This window comes from Mauremys reevesii, linkage group 1, assembly GCF_016161935.1.
Source record: "Mauremys reevesii isolate NIE-2019 linkage group 1, ASM1616193v1, whole genome shotgun sequence".
NCBI classification, from domain to species: domain Eukaryota; kingdom Metazoa; phylum Chordata; order Testudines; family Geoemydidae; genus Mauremys; species Mauremys reevesii.
In genome coordinates this window covers 323,923,248-323,943,270 of record NC_052623.1, presented here as the reverse complement: position 1 = coordinate 323,943,270, position 20,023 = coordinate 323,923,248, and the positions used below count along the sequence as shown (strand labels likewise).

General features: G+C 43.4%; 1 long non-coding RNA gene across 1 annotated transcript in view; it reads left to right on the top strand.

Annotated features, from left to right (window-relative positions):
• LOC120389302 overlaps positions 1-8,300 on the top strand; it is a 40,001-nt gene extending 31,701 nt beyond the window's left edge. The window contains exons 4-5 of the long non-coding RNA XR_005590886.1: positions 7,480-7,545; positions 8,183-8,300. This is a non-coding gene — a long non-coding RNA (uncharacterized LOC120389302). The remainder of the gene's footprint in view (positions 1-7,479; positions 7,546-8,182) is intronic.
• The last annotated feature ends 11,723 nt before the right edge of the window (positions 8,301-20,023 follow it).

Below are 20,023 nucleotides of genomic sequence, written 5' to 3'. Positions count from 1 at the left end.
CATAATCATCAAGTGATCCATCCCCTGACGCTCATTCCCTGCTTCTGGCAATGTGGTTTAATTGATGAACTTCTTGCTAAGGTATGTACATTTGTGAGAATGGGGAATAACAATAATGAGTTGCATATTCTTTCTTTCCTCTATTAAAGTGTAAACAAAAGGGAGTGCTAATATCGTACATTGATAATGGAAGTTTTCACAGTGGTTGAACTTTTTGGACACTCCCCTATTGTGTTCACCAGAGGCTGTAATTTCTAGACACTTCCTAGTCCCTACCCTTGCTGTCTTGGGTTGTGGTGGTGTAGGGGTATAGATTTTAGTTTGTTCTATACAGACCTCGGAGTGTGTCTCTGCTATATATTGCAGGTGTTTGTACTATCAGAAGTAATAAAGAATCCTGGGCCTTCAAAGAACAGAATCTGAGTTTCAGGTGTGTTTTACATGTTGGTAGCAGAGGATGGTTGTGAGCTGCAGGCCCCAGGAGTTGGAAAACAACCCCTCTAGAGAGCAGAGCCTAGAAAAGCAATACAGCTAGCAGCTGTAACTGGGAGTGGTACAGGGGGATACACTGAGCCCAGGAAATAAAGATAGCTGATGCTGAGCTGGAAAAATCTATGTTTACAGCTAGAGGGGCAATTTTAACAGGTATAGAGTCAAGATCTCTTTAGTATTTGTGATCACTTTAACATTTCAGGGGAGAATCAAAGCAGAGTTATAGGAAAGTCCCAGTTAGCTCTTTAATCAGCACTTAGACAATGAGGATGTTGCTAGTTTAGAAGATCAAGGCATGTCTCTGTTGCTGGACCTAAGGAACAGGATGAGGCAGATAACCATTCTACCACTAGGAAAAGAAACAGAAAACTGTGCAATCCCAATGAGGGAAGTGACAGTAGTACGAGCTCAGTGGTGTGAAACCCTGCTAAAGAAAGATTTCAAAAGAGACAAGACAGATTGGAGGTTTGAATCAGAAGGATGGGCTGAGTTTTTCTAGTCTAGTCTATCAGATAGAAACAGGACTACAAAGGAGCTGTTCAGAACCCAAAGCAGTGAAGGCAGTGGTTAAAACAATTTATCCTGCAACAAGTCTTCAGAGTTACTTGGAAGGAAACAGTACCGTGAGATTACCAAAGTTTACGGGAATTGAGATCCTATTATAAAAAGAAGGCTGGAACTGAACTGTATCATAATCTTGTCCTAGGAACTCAAAGAAACACCCCAGGATTTCCTGTTACATGTTTTGGATTTGTGACAGAAAGTATTGTTTGCATTACAGGAAGCTGATTCCACTTTGAGGATGATCCACTCCTGGTGCAAAATATGTTCCTCCACTCAGTCTCCACTGGGCTGCGGAATAATAACATTCAGATTGTGATGTTGTCCTATCTCCAAGTTCAGTCACAAATGAAGTTTTGTTGGAGAGACTGAGAATTGTAACATGCTGTTTTTCTCTTTCCCAACTAATAAGAAAAAAATCTTAATGTAGTCCTAACCTGATGGATGGGATTGGAGATTGAAGATCAGTCTAGCAGAAGTAAGAGATAAAAATGGAGATCACTGCTACCAAAGAGGTTCTGAGGGCACTCCCATCATGACGGAAGGAGACCACTCCAATCCTCAGAGAGCTCCTCCCAAGTGCCAGAAGAAGGACAAAGGGGATACCTGCAGCCACTGTTTTCAGTGTGGGAGAGAGAAGCGCTACCAATATGGATGTCATCTCATGAGGAGGCTCCAAAGTAGTGGATTGGAGGGAAAACTACACCCCGTCTCTCCAAAGGGACCACAAGTGACCTACCAGCCCCAAAAGTCCCATGGAGAGACAGTCACCAAAAATAAACAAGAAAATGATAGATATATGTGACTAGTAGAACTAAACTGATGAAATCTGGTATCATGGTACTTGAGCAGAGAAATGAAAACAATGAGTATAATTGTAGTCCTGAAGGGATAGTAGGAAATCGTTCATTGTCACCAAAGCAGCATGCTAGGCTAACTCACATAGTAGGGAAAAGTGTATGGTTTTGTGTACTTTGAATGGAGTTAAAGAAACATCTTTGTGGGCCTCTTGTGCACTGAGATTCATAGTGTCATGCCAATGGGTAAAAAGGGACCTTTGTAATATATCAGTAAGGGAGCTCATGGAGTTGCATGAGGTAGATCAAGGCCTGAGGCTCACAGTTACTAAAGGCACCTCTATTCCTTGTGACTGGTGAGTTTAAATACAGTTTCATCTGCTAAATGGAGGGAAGGTGCTAACAGTCCCCATTCTGGTCACAGCTCACAAGGTGGAAAGTCATAAGGTGATAACATTGGGTACAATGTCATTGAAGAGGTTGTTCAACAGTATTGTCTGGAATGGCCAGATGACAGAGTACCCACAACCCTCCATAGTTATTTGTCAGTGATTTCTCCTCATGTTCAGCAAACAAAAAACGAATGTGTTGGTACAACTTCTAAAGGCCAGAAAGTCTGGGGAACCTTAGTATGGTACAAGTAGGAAAATAGTCTATGTTGAGTTACATGAAAATATGGGTCACCTAGGTGCTGACTGACTTATTGACCTTGCTAGAGATTGTTTCTATTGCCCCAAATGAAGAAGGATATTGAGCAATGTGTAACTCAGGTTTGTCAATGACTGTCACATAGATTGTACCAACATACCAAAGCCCTGTTACATCCTATTAGTACCACAGAACCATTTGAACTAGTCTCAATAGATTTTCTCTTGAGCAACCCTGTATCATTCCCAGGGAAATGGAAGACCAGAAATCTAATTGGTAAGAGTCTTTAAACCATCCCATGTGTGCTTATAACTATACACACAATGAAACAGGATTTTCTTTATTTTACTTTTTGTATGGGAGAGTCCCTACTTATATTTGGTTGTCGGCCGTTATTTGGTTTAACAGGGAATCAGGAATCACTGGAGAACTGGGATGATTATGTGAACAACTGTAAACCATGGCTGTAGAGACTTCTGAATTAGTAAATAAAAACTCCAGAAAATCAGTTGCCAGAAACAAGAGTTTCTGTGATTGCAGAGGTCACCCCAGGAGATTGGGTACTTGTCCTGCATTGTCAGAAGATGGGGGATGTGCAAAATTAAAAGCCTACTGGGATAAGCAGAGTCACATTGTTTCCAAAAAGACAGGGGATCATATGGTATGCAAAGCAGTTCCAGAGGATCAACAGGGAAGGGCAAGGGTATTACCTTGCAGTCTCTTACTGTCTTGTAATTACTTGCCTATAGATAGTCCAATAACAACAAGAAACCCAAGAAAAGTGAGAATAGGAACACATTCCTCAGTTATTGAGGAACAGACTTCTCTGACAGGTCAGAAGATGACTTACAGGTTCAATACCTTAAACCTCAAGATCAGAATAAACCTCTACCTGTTAACATTGGTGCACAGCACCAAGAGGACAATCCCAGTATTGCAAATGAATCCCAGCCTGTGAGTAATTCTGATGGAAGTGCTGAGGTATCAAACAAAAATGGCCATACTATGTCAGATAAATGGTTTACCTAGCCCAGCCCTGATCATCTTGGCTAATAGCCATTGATGGACCTATCCTCCATGAACATATCTAATTCTTTTTTAACCCAATTATACTTTTGGCCTTCACAAAATCCCCTGGCAACGAGTCCCACAGGTTGAGTCTGCATTGTGTGCCGAAGTACTTCCTTATGTTTGTTTTAAACTTCTAGTCTATTTATTTCATTGGGTGACTCCTGGTTCTTGTGTTATGTAAAGGGGTAACTAACACTTCTTCATTCACTTTTTCCACACCATTCATGATTTTATAGGCTTCTGTCATGCCCCCTCCTTAGTCATCTCATGTCTAAACTGAACAGTCCCAGTCTTTTTAATCTCTCCTCATATGGAAGCTGTTCCATACCCCTAATCATTTTTGTTGCCCTTCTTTGTACTTTTTCTAATTTATCTTTTTTTTTTACATGGGGTGGTCAGAACTGCACACAGAGTGTGGGCATACCATGGATTTATGTAGTGGTATTATAATATTCTTTATCTTATTATCTATCCCTTTCTTAATGGTTCCTAACATTCTGTTAGCTATTTTGACTGCCACTGCACATTGAGCAGATGCCTTCAGATAATGATCCATGATGACTCCAAGATCTTTCTTGACTGCTAATTTAGAACCCATAATTTTGTGTGTATAGTTGGGATTATGTTTCCCCAAAAGTATTACTTTGCAATTATTAACACTGACTTTCATCTGTGATTTTTGTTGCTCAGTCTCCCATCTTTGTGAGATCCCTTTATAACTCTTCACAGTCAGTTTTAGACTTCGCTATCTTGAGTAGTTTAGTATGATCTGCCACCCCAGAGTTTACCCTCTTTTCTAGATCATTCATGAATACGTTGAACAGCACAGGTCCTGCTACAGATCCTTGGGGGTCTCAGTTATTTACCACTTTCCATTGTGAAAACTGACCATTTCTTCCTATCCTTTGTATCCCATATTTTAATCAGATAATGATTAATAAGAAGACCTTCTCTCTTTTCCCACGATTCCTTAGTTTGCTTAAGATCTGTTGGTGAGGGACCTTGTCAAAGGCTTTCTGATATGGATCAAAGGAATCAGTTCCAGCACAGGAACAGGCTAACACTGACAGTCATGGACACACCAGGATGAGAAAATAACAGAGGATATTCACATTGATGAGCTTGGGACCCTAAGTCATCATTATAGGAACCTACATATCAATTTGGCTAGACCAGGGATCGGCAACCTTTGGCACATGGCCTGCAAGGGTAAGCACCCTGGCGGGCCAGGCCGGTTTCTTTACTTGCTGCGTCCACAGGTTCTGCCAATTGCAGCTCCCAGTAGCATGATTCGCCACTCCAGGCCAACGGGGGTGGCGGGAAGCGGCAGCCAGCACATCCCTCGGCCCGCGCCGCTTCCTGCAGCCCCCCCTTGGCCTGCGACGGCGAACTGCAGCCAGTGGGAGCTGCGATCGGCCGAACCTGCGGATGCGGCAGGTCAACAAACTGGCCCGACCCGCCAGGGCCGTGTGCCAAAGGTTGCCAATCTCTGGACTAGACCCTATGGGGTTGTGTCTCCAACATACCAGGTACTAAGTATTTAGTGTCAGTGAATTTATGTCCAACAATGTATATATACTATATTTAAATGGTTAATTTTAACTATAGGGTTATCTTTGTCATTACAAAAGAAGTTTGATGCCATAGCTCTACCCTCTTTGTGCTATGATCACACATTGATAACTGATGTTTTAACAGGGGTTGAACCTTTTGGAAAACCCTCCACTGTTTCCTAGAGGCTGTAATTTCTAGACATTCCCTATCCATGCTGGCTGGGGTTGTTGTGGCATAGGGGCAAATATTTTAGTTTGAGCCCAGTTCCATGCAGACCCCTGAATTTCTCTCTGCTCTGCATTATGGGCGTGTTCTAAAAGTTTGTGCTTTAAAGACTTTGAAAACATTTATTGCCTAAATATAAGGCTCAAAGTACTAGAAATATGTGTCAAGTATCAGGGTGTAGCCATGTTAGTCTGTATCCACAAAAACAACGAGGAGTCTGGTGGCACCTTAAAGACTAACAGATTTATTTGGGCATAAGCTTTTGTGGGTAAAACACCACTTCTTCAGATGCATGGAGTGAAAATTAGAGATGCAGGCATTATATAATGCCACATGAAGGGAAGGGAGTTACCTCATAAGTGGAGAACCAGTGTTGACAGGACCAATTCGATCAGGGTGGATGTAGTCCACTCCCAATAACAGATGAGGAGGTGTCAATTCCAGGAGAGGCAAAGCTGGTTCTGTAATGAGCCAGCCACTCCCACTCCCTATTCAAACCCAAATTAATGGTGTTAAAATTGCAAATGAATTTTAGTTCTGCTGTTTCTCTTTGAAGTCTGTTTCTGAAGTTTTTTTGTTCAAGTATAGCTACTTTTAAATCTGTAATAGAATGTCCAGAAAGATTGAAGTGTTCTCCTACTGGCTTTTGTATGTTACCATTCCTGATGTCCGATTTCTGTCCATTTATTCTTTTACGTAGGGGCTGTCCGGTTTGGCCAATGTACATGGCAGAGGGGCATTGCTGGCACATGATGGCATATATAACATTAGTAGACGTGCAGGTGAATGAGCCTCTCATGGTGTGGCTGATGTGGTTGGGTCCTCTGATGGTGTCGCTAGAGTAGATATGGGGACTGAGTAGGCAATGAGGTTTGCTATAGGGATTGGTTCCTGGGTTAGTGTTTCTGTGGTGTGGTGTGTAGTTGCTGGTGAGTATTTGCTTCAGGCCTGCATCTGTAATTTTCACTCCATGTGTAGCAGGGTGGTCCCCTGCTCCTGCCCGGAAGGGCTTAAAACAGCCCAGGAGAGGGCTGTGGCAGGGGCAAGAAGCCTGGGCTGATTGGGGAAAGTAGGCTCAGCTGTGGCCAAGCCCCAATAAGCCCCAGCTGGCCCCTATAAGAGGCAGTGAGCCAGAAGCCCAGGCAGTCTCCCTCTGCCTGTAGAGGGAGAAGGGCCTGGCTGCAGGGACCTGAGCAGAGTACCTGAGTGGAGCAGGGCTGGGGAAAGGCAGAGGAGCTGGGGAGCTCCAGCCTGGAAAGCCCCAGGCTGCGGCCTAGCATTGGGCCAACAGGTACTGGGCGTTGCAGAGGGCAGCCCAGGGGTAGGCAAAGGCAGCAGGCCCAAACCCCACCCTTGCCAGTGATGAGTAGGCTGATACTGCAGTCTGCTCCAGGGCATGGGGGCTAGACAATGACTGGCAGTAGCCTGGTACTGAGGTAAGGTGGGGATAGTGGGTGGGGTTCCCTGGGAAGGGGAGACCCTGAGAGAAAGGGGTTACTGCCAGGGGTCAGCACCCCAGATAAAAGGGTACCGGGTTCTGGGAGGGACACGAGGGCCAGAGGACAAGTGGATCATGAACCTGCAGAGGGTGCCTCAGGCTGGAATGAGCTAATTCCTGAGGACAACCAGCAGGAGGCGCCACAGGGGTGAGTCCGCTCATCTACACCATGCATCTGAAGAAGTGGTGTTTTACCCACAAAAGCTTATGCCCAAATAAATCTGTTAGTCTTTAAGGTGCCACCAGACTCGTTGTTTTTGTAGAAATATGTGGTTACACAAAAGAAGTTGAGTTTGTTTTATTATGTGTTGGGCCAAGCTATGGATGCTAAGTACAGTAAAGAAACAGAAAAGCTTTAAACCACATGGCTTACTGTTATGAGGCTATTGAATCAAGTTAAACTGCAACTGAGACATTTTAATTTGAGCCCCTGTCCCATACAGACCTGCAAGTCTCTCTCTCTGCCTTCGAAGAATAGAATCTGGGTTTGAAGCGTGTTACAAAAGCATGCATAAGAGACAAACATAGCAACACCAACAGGAAGAATCAGGACAAGGGAGGTCATTTTACAGAAGGGAAGTTGTATGCTCCAAATATTTGTGCTTTGTGTGACATCTACTTTTCTTTCCCCAGCAACACAGAGAAATGTTGGATTCAGATTCTCAGCTGAGATCCATTCCTCTGTGCCACTCATGTACGGTAAGGGGTTCACCTCTATCACCCAACGTGTCAAAATACAACTTGTCATGTCTACTCTAGAGTTTTAAAACATGTTAGTTGAAACATGTTATCTGACATATTTGAAAATACACCTTTTATATTAAGCTAGACAATCTCAGTCTGGCCCTTAATTTTTAAAATATTGGTTCAACAGAATGTTTGCTGATCTATTTAGTTGTTTTATTTCTTATGGGGTTGTTGCTAGAATCATTGATGTTTAAGAAATTAACAACAAACCTCTTACCCTGACTTTACATCTCTTCCCAGGGGTGTGTGTGTGTGTGGGGGGGGGGGAGGCAGATATGATCATTTCCTCCTACAAATATTATTTGGTTATTACCTGCATTTTTGTGGTTTAAATCAACTTCCTGGACTGGAAAAAAAGAAAAAAAGATCCTGTGGTTTAAGAACAAGCAATCAAAGCAATCTATTTCCCTTGACATGTTGTGGATTTTAACTAATGCAGAGCACACGTGCGTTGCAGTTAAAATTAATAATGGTTCAGGGCATTTAATCACGTCAAAAGTTGCAGAAGGCAAACAAGTATTTACAGAAATGTGTGCTTTAAACGTGAGAATGAACTTACCACACCTATTTCTCTATCCTGGTTCCCAAGGATTCTCAAGAAATTGGATTCAACCACTGTGCTGCTGAATGCTCTGCCAGAGCAGCTTCCTTCAATATGACATTTAAAAGGCAAACATTGTATTATGTGCTTTGTAACTTCAGGCAGGATTTGTTAAACTATATTTTTTCTCTAAATATTAGTAAAATCTAAGCTGTAAATAGACTTAAAGCTTTTTGATGCTTAAAGGTGAACTGAAATTTACTTTAGATGATTGGTTTTGATGCTTGGATGACTTACACATGTGGTATTATTATTTTTTCTTTTAAAATAAATTAGAACATTTTTAGAGATAACTTTAAAGGTCATTTACTAATCACCCACACAACACCTTCAAATGACAGGTCACATTTCAAAGCTAGGCATTAACTAGTAGAATAGTTGTTGGAATCATTGTACCTTGTTAAGAATCATTAAATTACATGGCAAACCAGAAAAACTTAATTTGAAAGAAAATGAACAACATGTGACAACACAAATGAATGTGTCTTTTTTTTTTCACCACCAGAACTGGAGGATTGTTTGTGCATACAAATTTTCTTTTTTAGCACTTTTTTTTTAAAAAGGATATGTGTGAATTTCATGGATAGTGGGACTAACATCACTAGATTGAGCTAATTTAATACTAGCAGGAACAGTGCAGGTGTAAATCCCACACAGAAATGATGATACACCCCCGTCTTGGTGTGACATATACACACACAAATACTATTCTACTGCACTTGGGATTCTCTTGACTAGAGGCTGACGGTTGTGGTCATTTGTGTGGCTCTTTTGTGATAAGACCAAAAGAGGGGAATAAGATCAAATACTTTTTCACTTGTGTTCTGACCTACAAGACAAAATTTGAATCCTTCTCTCCAGGAAAGAGAGGCTAATTCAGTTATACTCCACTTTCCAAAAATGTTCACTATTTTTGAAGTACCTAACTTAAGGCATCTAAGATTCACAAGTGGAGAACTCAAGAATGGAGGTACCCAAAATTAGTGGACACTTATGAAAATCTGAGCCTCATACAGTATGGCTTTTCCATCCAAATAGCTTTAATGTCATGTCTACTGATTTTTATTTTCGTTGTGACATTTCAATATAATGCATCATACTTTTTCTCAAGTTTAACCATACATACCCTGCTTGATGGTTGAAGTGAAGTAACAATCACCTAGTAAAAAAAGTCGGTTTGTTGTAGCCAATAGAATAATTATTTGATGGTGTTAACTGTGTTTTAACTTTTGGATGTTTACCACAATTCGCGGTGTTTGAACGGTTTGCAAAAAAAATAAAAAATGTAAGACTAGATTGTGCCATCAAGGCCCAGACGTGTTTTGGCTGCAGAGTTGCTCTGCTTCGGACGGAGCACCTGGAGATCTGTGTGAGTTCCCCAATGAGTTGGTAGAGTACACTTGACAGACACCTTCAGCTGCCAACACACCAGCAATTGAACTGGGGACCTCCAGAGCTAAATGCATGATCTGTTCTGGCATGAGCTAAAGAATTAGAGTGACTGTAACAACTCATGTTCTCTGTGATGTGACATAACAGGGGACTTGTAACATACATCCACCAATAGATAACACGTACACTGCTACACACTTTCAAAAGGCACAGCATATCCCCACCAGGTGACTGATCAGTTCTGTTGATTAACTTGTAAATGTGGCAGAGCTATGGCCCTCCCCACAAACTTTGAGGTCCTCTACCCAGCAGAGTAGTCCTTGCACTCAGTAGAGTGTAGGAGTTGCAATTTTGTCTTGTCCTTATGTAAGCTGTACAAAGGGAGTGAGCCTTCTTACTCCTTCCCCTAGCCCTATGCACACACACGAGGGACATGCAGAACCCTTATTTGGTGAATGTAGCCTTATTACTGTGTGTACGTTGTCTGCAAACATACTGCATGGTTTTAAATAAGTTTATGAATATTGATTTGCAAATAGAATTGTTCATTAACCAGTTGCATTGAGTAGTCCTTTGAGTGATCAATATCTGCAATTTAATATTTGAGAAATGTGGTCAGCTACATTTTGTAGTGTTTCTGTTCCATGAGTGAATATCCTGAGCTTTATTCTGTTTACTGTTCCACCAAGAATACATTTTTGTTTTGTCACAAAATGTATTTTATTGGATGACTAAATGAATCTCCATTCCAGGCCCAAGATTCTGCTTCTGAGGTCATTCATACAGGTAACACTTCAATGTTTGTAGGGGTGCAAAAGTGGTTGCAGACATATTTAATGAGTAATTGAAGAAATGATTGGGGAGGTTGGGGGTGGTTCTCAAGTTTGATCCAACATTATATACTTCCATAATAATTTATTTCTTCACTTTGTTTGATAAGAATACTAGGTACAGTACTACTGTATGCTGGTTAGGAAATACTGTAAAATGAAGTCAGGGGATCAAATGTTAAATATTTAGTGAATCAAAGTCCATTTTGCAGGAGTTGGTGTGGCAATTCCATTCATATCACCTGATAGGATACTAGAGTGATGACCTAGAAACACTGAATGTCATAGTCACATATCTTGTTTTTTCCAACCAAATCAATGCAGGTTGTTTTGATCACCTTCTGCTATTGAGGGTTGAAATATTCTAGGCTTTTCCCTTTGTACAGTTTCTACTATGGTTTACATTTTAATATGAAACAGATACATGCCACTTAGCTGTAGGAAAACATCAGTACCCATCATTACCACATATATATGTGCCATCTCTTCTAAACACATGCTGTTTGCTGAAATGCCTTTTAACCCCAATTGAATAAATGAAAACATTGTATAAACAACATCCATTCAACTTCTGTTGTATCTAAAGTACCAACCTAAGGCGTGGTCTACATAATTTAGATCAGCTTACAGAGGTGTCTACATAACGCTATGTCGATTGGAGACACTCTCCCGTTGACATTGCTTCTGCTTCTTGTTGAGAGGAAGTACAGACGTTGATGGGACAGCATTCTCCCATCAACTTAATGCATCTTCATCAGACCCGCTAAATCAACACAGCAGCTCCAATTTAGCATGGTAGTGAAGACATGCCCTAAGTCTACCAGTTTTTTCAAACTGAAGAATTTGGCTCTGAAATCTGTAATCATAATGATTACTATTTCAGATGGTAAATAACACTGGCTCTCTAAAATATATGAAAGCGAATACTTTGAATCTACAATATCAAACACTGAGAAATAATTAAATTTCTCCCCCCCGCCAAAGAAAAAGAAACTAAATAAAGTACCAAAGAAATGTTATTCACATCCATGTTCCTTTAGATTCCTAACATATTTGTCTGAAATATATATATATATACACTGTACCCTCACTAGAACGCACGTCTATATATCACAAATTTGCATATAATGCAGTCGCAACCATGGATCCCAAATTTAATTACTTTAATTGCAATTCGTTTTAACACGGTCCCCGCATTAATGCGGTACCGCACATGGATCCCAAATCCTGTGTTCTAGTGAGGGTCCGGTGTATATCCCAAATATGATTTTTGTTTAATATACATGGCAGCTGTCTTCCTCTGACATACTATTTGTCATGCAGATATCAGAATTAGGACAAGTGAAGTTCAACAACTATAATGATTTCTTTAAATAAAATGTTGATGATAAATTCTTGAAAATAAAGCAGCTGGATCACTTGAATGAAGTACCCTTTATACATGTAAATAGTAAAACTTATATCTGCCTAGTTTATACTTCTGCATTCTTTGTAGTGCAATTGCAAATTTGATCCTTATCCCAAATTTGCCTCTATGGCTTTTCAGCAGCCGTGGCCCTGATTCCCAGTTAAGTGGAATGGACTCGTGGATAAAGATGACTTTAAGTATTCCAGCCATAGAGGAGCCAGCACATCTCTGCCATCAATTAGAGTAGCCCAGGGCTGCTCTAATTAAGTAATAGGAGATATTCCTATTTCTTAGAACTGGAAGCGACCTTGCAAGGTTATTGACTCCACCCCCCTGCCTTCACTAGCAGGACCAAGTACTGATTTTTGCCCCAGATCCTTAAGCGGCCCTCTCAAGGATTGAACTCACAATCCTGGGCTTAGCAGACGAATGCTTAAACCACTGAGCTATCACCCCTGCAATTTGTTATTTGCTTCTTGGAAAGCAAAGCATCAATGGAGAGCAATCCATCTGAAACACCCCTCTCTTTCCTGCTCCCCATCCCTGACATGCACCCTGTCCTGGGAGTGGAGAAAGTGTAGAGCTGCTCTGCTCTTCTACACCAGTGGGGGAAAGTTTTTATGTAAGGGGTGTTCCCTGAGGCTGTTTTGGCCCCTGGAAGGGCTCCCTCTTTTGCTGCCAGAAATGGTATAAACAGGCCTTAGCACAACAGAGAATCGGCTCCATTCAGTCTATGGTGCCCTGGAGAATGTTGTCTATTCTAGAAGTATATTTCTGATTTCAGCATTTTGCAGCTGCGTAGCCTGCAGGCCTGACTCACCACTACCTTCCATCTGGCATAGTCAGTAACATTTGTACAAATCAAGCCAACATGGGTGTGATATTCTTTGCAGTGATGATATTATTATGATATGATTATGACATAATTATAATGTATTTTATGCAAGATAAGTCATATGAGGTGTCATTGGGAAAGTTATGATTTGCTGAATATGATTATCTTATTTGTATTCATGTATCATTTTTGTATGAAGTGATGAATATTGACTATGTATCTGTATTTCAGATGTAGTTACACCTGGGTAATGCCCACTAGACAAGATGCTTTCAGTCTAGATAGTGGGTGGGGAAGGGCCTGTTTGGGGCAAAGGGACATTAGGAAAAAACAATAGGCCTTAGGAGAAACATATCTCCCATCTGGGGAGCCAGAGTACACTATAGCCAGCCTCTGAGTAATGGCTGCTATCACTCTACAAAGATATGTGATCAGACCACATGATGCTGACCTCCATCTTGGGATGTCAGAGTCTTTTTCCACAGGTTGGTCTGGGAACCAAGCTTTGAAACAAAGGGTTCCTGCCATATGTAAAAGCTATATAAGGCAGGAAGTGACATCATCTGGGGTTTTTGACTCCCCACCCAAGAAAACTCCTGGAAACTCCTGAGGAAGAAAGACTGAAGTGGAGGAAGTGCTGGACCCAGGCTAAAGGGATTTCTAGCCTGTAAATGGAACATCTGGGGATTCCAAGCTGTAAGCAAGTGCAGCTTGCCCCTTAAGAATCTGCAGCCTGCTTGTACCATCTTTTAGGGTGAGAATCTGCTATTCATATCTGATCTATGTAGTATATTAAGCTTAGTTTGCGTTTTTTGTTTATTTGCTAGGTAATCTGCTTTGATCTGTTTGCTATCACTTATAATCACTTAAAATTTATCTTTTCTAGTTAACAAACTTGCTTTTGCTTTATCCAAAAAAGTGTGTAGGAATCATAAGTCGGGGCAAAGGCTGTCACATATTCCTCTCCACATTGAGGGAGGGGGAGAATTTTATGAGCCTGTGCTGTACGCTTCCATGTGCAGTGCAAGACGGTATAATTTTGTGTTTATATTCCAGAGGGGGTATGTGCCTGGGGAGCTGGGAGTTGCCTTAACTGTAGCCTTCCTATGCAGGAGCTGGTCAGAGAGCCTGCACGTAACTGCAGTTGGGTGTGTCTCTACCTGTATGTGTGCTGGTGAAAATGCAGGTTGAAGGGTTTTGCAGTTTTGCAGTTTGTCATAGGGTGAGAGGGAGCCCAGGCTGTTGTGTCAGAGGGCTCAGTGGTATCCCAGTTTCAGGTGACACCCCGGGGGGAACCCATCACAATGGGTATTAAACCATTGTGAGGTAATATTATACACCCACTTTGTATTCACATTGAACAAGTGTAAATGACGATACAAGGTACAAGGTTGGGGGACAATGGGTGCCTGTGATGCTACCAGGCCTTGTTAATCTGGCTAATTGTGATGCACTGAGCCAGTGTTTCTCAAACTAGGGTCGCCGCTTGTGTAGGGAAAGCCCCTGGTGGGCCGGGCAGGTTTGTTTACCTGTCCCGTCCGCAGGTCCAGCTGATCATGGCTCCCACTGGCCACGGTTCACTGCTGCAGGCCAATGGGAGCTGCTGGAAGTGGCAGCCAGTAAGTCCCTTGGTCTGTGCCACTTCCAGCAGCTACCATTGGCTTGCAGTGGTGAACCACGGCCAGAGGGAGCCTCAATCGGCCGGACCTGCGGACGGGGCAGGTAAATGAACCTGCCCGGCCCCCCCCAGGGGCTTTCCCTACACAAGCAGCGACCCCACTTTGAAAAACACTGCACTGAACAGACTCAGAATAGCCTCCTGACAACCTATTCTAACAAAGGGAAAGGGGCTTTTGTATCCTACCTGCCAGTTAGGGAATAATCTGAAGAGGGCCATATGGTCACAGGATGGTCTCCCTAGTGGAGTCCTGTAGCAGGGACCAACCAGGTTGAAGAACAGAGCCCACCACACTGTAGATTTTCCTCCCAAGTGGTGACTTGGGGAGAGAGAAGGCAGAGAGCCCTTTGCAACTTGCCTAAACTATCTTCTCCTCAGTGACTAATTTTATTTCTAATTTATAACCCCCAAATCATCTTTGCCCACAGTCCTTCCTTCTCTGAGAGGGTCATTACTCTAAGACTAAGTTTGTACAGTAGTCTTGTCTGTAGGTTGCCTGGGCTGTGGAGAGAGGGGAAATGGAGTTGGACCAGATATTAGGTAGTAGTAGTATGTGGAAGGCAAAACTCCTTACTGCCAATCCTTCCTCATTTTCTTTTTACACTGTACACTAGACTTGGCAGATTGTACATGGACAGTCAAATCTAGGCTACCTACTTGTCCCTCTGGGAGCTGCAAAACAGTATCATATCTGCTACTCCTGAATGATACCTGCATTGACCCACTTTAAAGAAAGTTGTGTGTCTTTAAATTCTAATAAAACCTGATAAGTGCTTTGTGCTGCTTCAGGGTATTTCAAATTTCATGTGATGCAGCGTGACCTGAAATAACCCAGTGCTACATCACATGAGAAAATACAGCTGTAGCCCACAGGGAAAGATGACTTTAATAATTTTGAAAATTGTGGAATTTGTTTAATCAATTCTGTGCTTCTTACTAAATACATTTTGTGGAGAACCCAGGTAACTGGTGCCTAATAAACTAATGAATCAAATGCTCTTTGCAAGTTAGAAAGCGTGTTGGTTTTAATTAAAAACTGTTTTGGGGAAGGGGAGGTTGTTTCAAATCTATTTTTCACTTAATTACACCTTTCCTCACATGAGCAAGAGCCATGCTTCCAGCTGCGAGGGTTTCCTACATAGCCAGAGCCTGTCAGAGCTATGCTCCAGGGTCAGATGGAGAGGTTTATTTAAAATGTCATGAGGGGCACCCTCTCCTCCAGCAGCTGAGTGTCCTGCCTCCATATTACCCATAGTCCCTGCCAGCCTGTGAGCTGGGTGGGATTTAAACTCTGATCTCCTGCCTGGTGGCATAATAAGCTGCCACAAGACTGCCTGGTTGGCTCCAATTAAAACCTTTCAAAGCTTTTGCACTTTTACAGATGCAGAGTGTTCCTTAGTCCTATGCAACCATTTTGTCTCCTCAATGATTTCTAGGCATTTTACTTGTCAACCAGCCTGATACAAAATGTGCTGGTTTTGCTTGACCTACATATCAATTCAAAGCTACTTGGTTCTTTAATTCACTGCCAAATAAAGCTGTTATTATCTCAGGATGGATAAAGAGGAACTAGGCCAAATGGCGATAAAGTCTCAGGGATGAAATGAGATTAAACCAGTTTTACCTCACCTTGCTATTTGCTAATTATGTACGCACTGGTCAGCAGTACTTATTATCTGTGTAATAGTATGTCTAAAGGCCAATTAAAAGGGACTCATGTCAGCAAGTTAATTTCCAGGGAAAAGTGTTAATAGGCATGTTCTTTTTTTTAAGGAGCCCCCCACTTCTTTCAGGGTATAAGACATAATTTATCAGATTACAATATTATATTAAAATTGAGGAGGATTTATAGTATTTTACATTCAAAATGGCTTGGCAAAGAGAATAGCAACACAAATATCCAATCAGCTCAAAGCAATACCCCCAATTTCTTTTTAATTAACACTTGAAAACATCATTAAAGAAAAACATAGCATTACGCAAAGTCTGATGGCCAAGTTAGCATCAGAAACCTCATAAGGGCATCATGCAATGCTAAGCAGCTGCTTCAGAAAACTTTTTGGAGCAGTTGCTCACTTCAATCACTGCATAAACACAGACTCAGCTGTAGAATAACTGTTTTATAATAAAGGAGGATGAGCAAGATTGTGCAGGGGGGTTTTTGGTGGAGGAAAGGAACTAAAGTTTATAAACCTGTAGGCTGTTTCTAAATAAAATTAGCTGAGAAATCTGCAGATCGAAGCACTCTGGGTCATTCAGGAAGTATGTACAGCTTCCTTGAAAATGCCTCCTTGGATCATAATACATTCAAGCCCATCACTGACACACTGCCTCTCTTATGGCTAGTCTCCCTTGCCAATCTGGACCCAATTCCTTTTTTCACTTATACCCGTGTATATCAGGAGTAACTCAACTGATGTCAGTGGAACAGTGTAAAATTAGTAAAAAAGAAAAGAGGGTCTCTGTTCGTCAGGCTGACTGTCATATTTAAGCAGCTCCTCAGGAGGCAGCATCTGCTGTCCATCAGGTGAAAGAAAGCTCTGCATGGATGCAGCCTCACAGCACTTCCTTTCACTGGTTCAGAAGAGGTACTGAGTCCAACAGAGCTACCTTGGCACACAGAATATACAGAATCAAAAGACAGTGGAAGAGAGAGGGAGATCATGAACAGGGATTGAGAGCTGAGGGTATGTCTACACTGTAATTAAAAACCCACAGCTGGCCCAAGACATCTGACTCGGATTTGCAGGGCTCAGGCTAAGGGGCTATTTAATTGTGGTGTAGACATTCAGGCTCAGGCTGGAGCCCGGGCTGTGGGACCCTGCAAGAGGGGAGTCCAAGCCCAAATGTCTCCACCGCAATTAAACAGCCTTTGAGCCTGAGCCCTGCGAGCCTGTCAGCTGGCACGGGCCAGCCGCGGGTGTGTAATTGCAGTGTAGAAATACCCAGAGTGGCCACAATAGAGAGGAAGAGAGCTGAAAAAACAGGAGATAACAAGAACATAGTTAGAGAGGTAGTAGAGACAGAAGAAAAAGAGACTGATAAAAACTGGAAGAGCTGACTCAGGTGAGAGGAGCTGCAGGCACACCTGAATAATGGCATAGGATGCAGACAGATTGACAACTAAAAAAGAGTAAAGATGCCACCATTCTTTTGACATTAAAATGTTCCAGACTGAGATTTGCAGTGTGAGGGGGAATCAAAATAACAGTAGGCACAATCTGAAAATTAGAAATGTGAGCAAAAGCAAGGGTTTGGGGCAGCATTTTTCACTTAAGCAATACACATGTGGAATAAGTTGTCATGAAAGCAAAGTTTTAGCAGATAGCTAGCTGGTTTTGTGAAAGAGGGGGCAGTGGAGGATATAGTATGACACTGCAGGGAGGTGGGGCTCATCTTAAATGTGGAGTAGCTTTTTCCATGTGGACATCTTCATAGATCTATACAGAGTTGAGCTGACGTAGCTTGGAATAAAATAATATTGGTAACGTTTACCTACAACTATTTCAGATTACTTGGTGAGAGATCTGTTAGCCGACTCACCCTATATGGCTGTCCACATTTTTGTCTTGTAATGGGCTACCTCATCTTCCATGTCATACCACTCTCCTCCTATCATATTACCTGCTAACTCATATTACCTACTAATGTTGCCATTTTTTATATACTCTTTTAGGAAATTAGTGTTTTTATATACTCGTTTAGGAAATTGCACAGTCCTGTTCAAGTTGAAGTCTGAAGGAACAGAAGTTAAAGTCTGTTCCTTTAGCTACATGTCTGTGGTGCAAAAGTAATGGAACACATCAGCTGGCAAGCACCCTCCTGCCTTTGGTGTAGGGGGCATGCTGGGAACAGGAAAGAGTGTGGTGAGATCTAGCAATCTCCATGTGTTGTACAGTTCCTTGGCTGGAGCTGATGGTGCAGACTGGCCCAGAGAAGGGGACAATAACTAGCTCCTTGATGGCTGCTGCATGGATCTCAGAGAGAATGTTAGCTACGATGTGCGAGGGATTGTAGGCCTTGAACCCTGGGCCCACAGCCACCATCCAGCAACTCATCTAAACAACTAGAGCAGGGCGCCAGTGAAGCGCTAGCTTGCAAAGGGCCCCACCAGAGGTGACGTGGGGGAGAGGAGCATGTGACCCCCATGTTCTCCCCGCTGATTTTTGCCAAGGTTTGCTGGCCCTGCTCAGTCACATGGTGCTGCTGGGTCCCATCCCTGCATGGCAGCTACTGGAGCTGGCAAGCTGAGAGCTGTGGCCATGGGGAGAGGCAGCAGCAAATAGCCGGGAGCTTCAGGGCAAGCTACTGTTTTGTGGCTGCCTCTCCCCACCGAGCTAACATGGCCCCTCCCTGCAGCTCCCAGCTGTTTGCTGCTGCCTCTCCACATGGAGCTAATGCCTGGGAGCTGCAGGGAGGTGCCTCTGAGGGTAAGAGGAGGGCATGCTTGGGGTGTGTGTGACTCAGGCTATTCGGGGGTGAACCTTTAAATTGTGCCTCCTCACTCAGCAGGCATCTATTGTCTCTGGGCCCCGCCCATGAAACTCCTGATTGGGGGGAAAATCCAGTATCACTGATTGGTTGGAGAGCTCTATTTAAACCAGAAAGAGAGACAGGAAGTTGTCTGAGCAACTAGAGGAATTGCTGCTGGCATGGACCTTGCCTGCTTACCTTACTCTTGGGTCCTGCTGTCCTGCCTGTTCTGTGTTCCTGTCATTATCCCAGACCTCTGTCTCTTCTTTGTTTCTGCCTTACTCCAAGCCCCTGTTCCTGTGCCTTACCCCCAGATGCTGTCTCTGGCACCTGACTCTAACCATCAGGCATGACTGCCCGTGCCCCAATCACTACATAATGTTATTGTCAGAGGTAATAAAAAGGGATCTCTGGTATCAAGGTATTATTAGATTTTTGCCATGGATAGTCAGGGCCGCCCAGAGTGGGGGCAAGAAGGGCAATTTGCCCCAGGCCCCACAGGGGCCTCCACGAGAGTTTTTCGGTGCCCCTGGAGCGGGGTCCTTCACTCGCTCCGGGGGGCCTGGAAAACTCTTGCGGGGCCGGGCACAGGAGCTTCTTCCACTCCTGGTCTTCGCCGGCGGGGGGTCCTTCCGCTCCGGGGCGGAAGGACCCCCCCACTGGCGAATTACCACCGAAGCGGGACCCGCCACCGACGTGCAGCCCAGTCTTCGGTGGTAATTCGGCAGCGGGGGGCCCTTCCGTTCCGGGACCCGCCGGCAAAGTGCCCCGAAGACCCGCGGCGGGGCCCCCCCGCCGCTGAATTACCACCGAAGACCGAGCTGAACTTCAGCGGCGGGTCCCGCTTCGGCGGCAATTCGGCAGCGGGGGGGCCCCCGCCGCGGGTCTTCGGGGCACTTCGCTGGCGGGTCCCGGAACGGAAGGGCCCCCCGCTGCCAAAGACCCCAGGCCCCCGGTATCCTCTGGGCGGCCCTGTGGATAGTACAGCCCAAGTAACCTGCTGTATAATGTAAGGACACCATGGTTGAAGCATGCTGCCACAATAACTGTATGGGCAACTAACACTAGTGTTAGTATAGTTTGTCTTACTCCCAGATAAGCATGCTTAGATGCCTAATAGGGCTAAATTTGGACTCAGAACAGTCTGAACCCATAATTAATTTGCATCATTTGGAATTTGAAGATAACTTTATTCAGGGAAAGTGCCGTTACT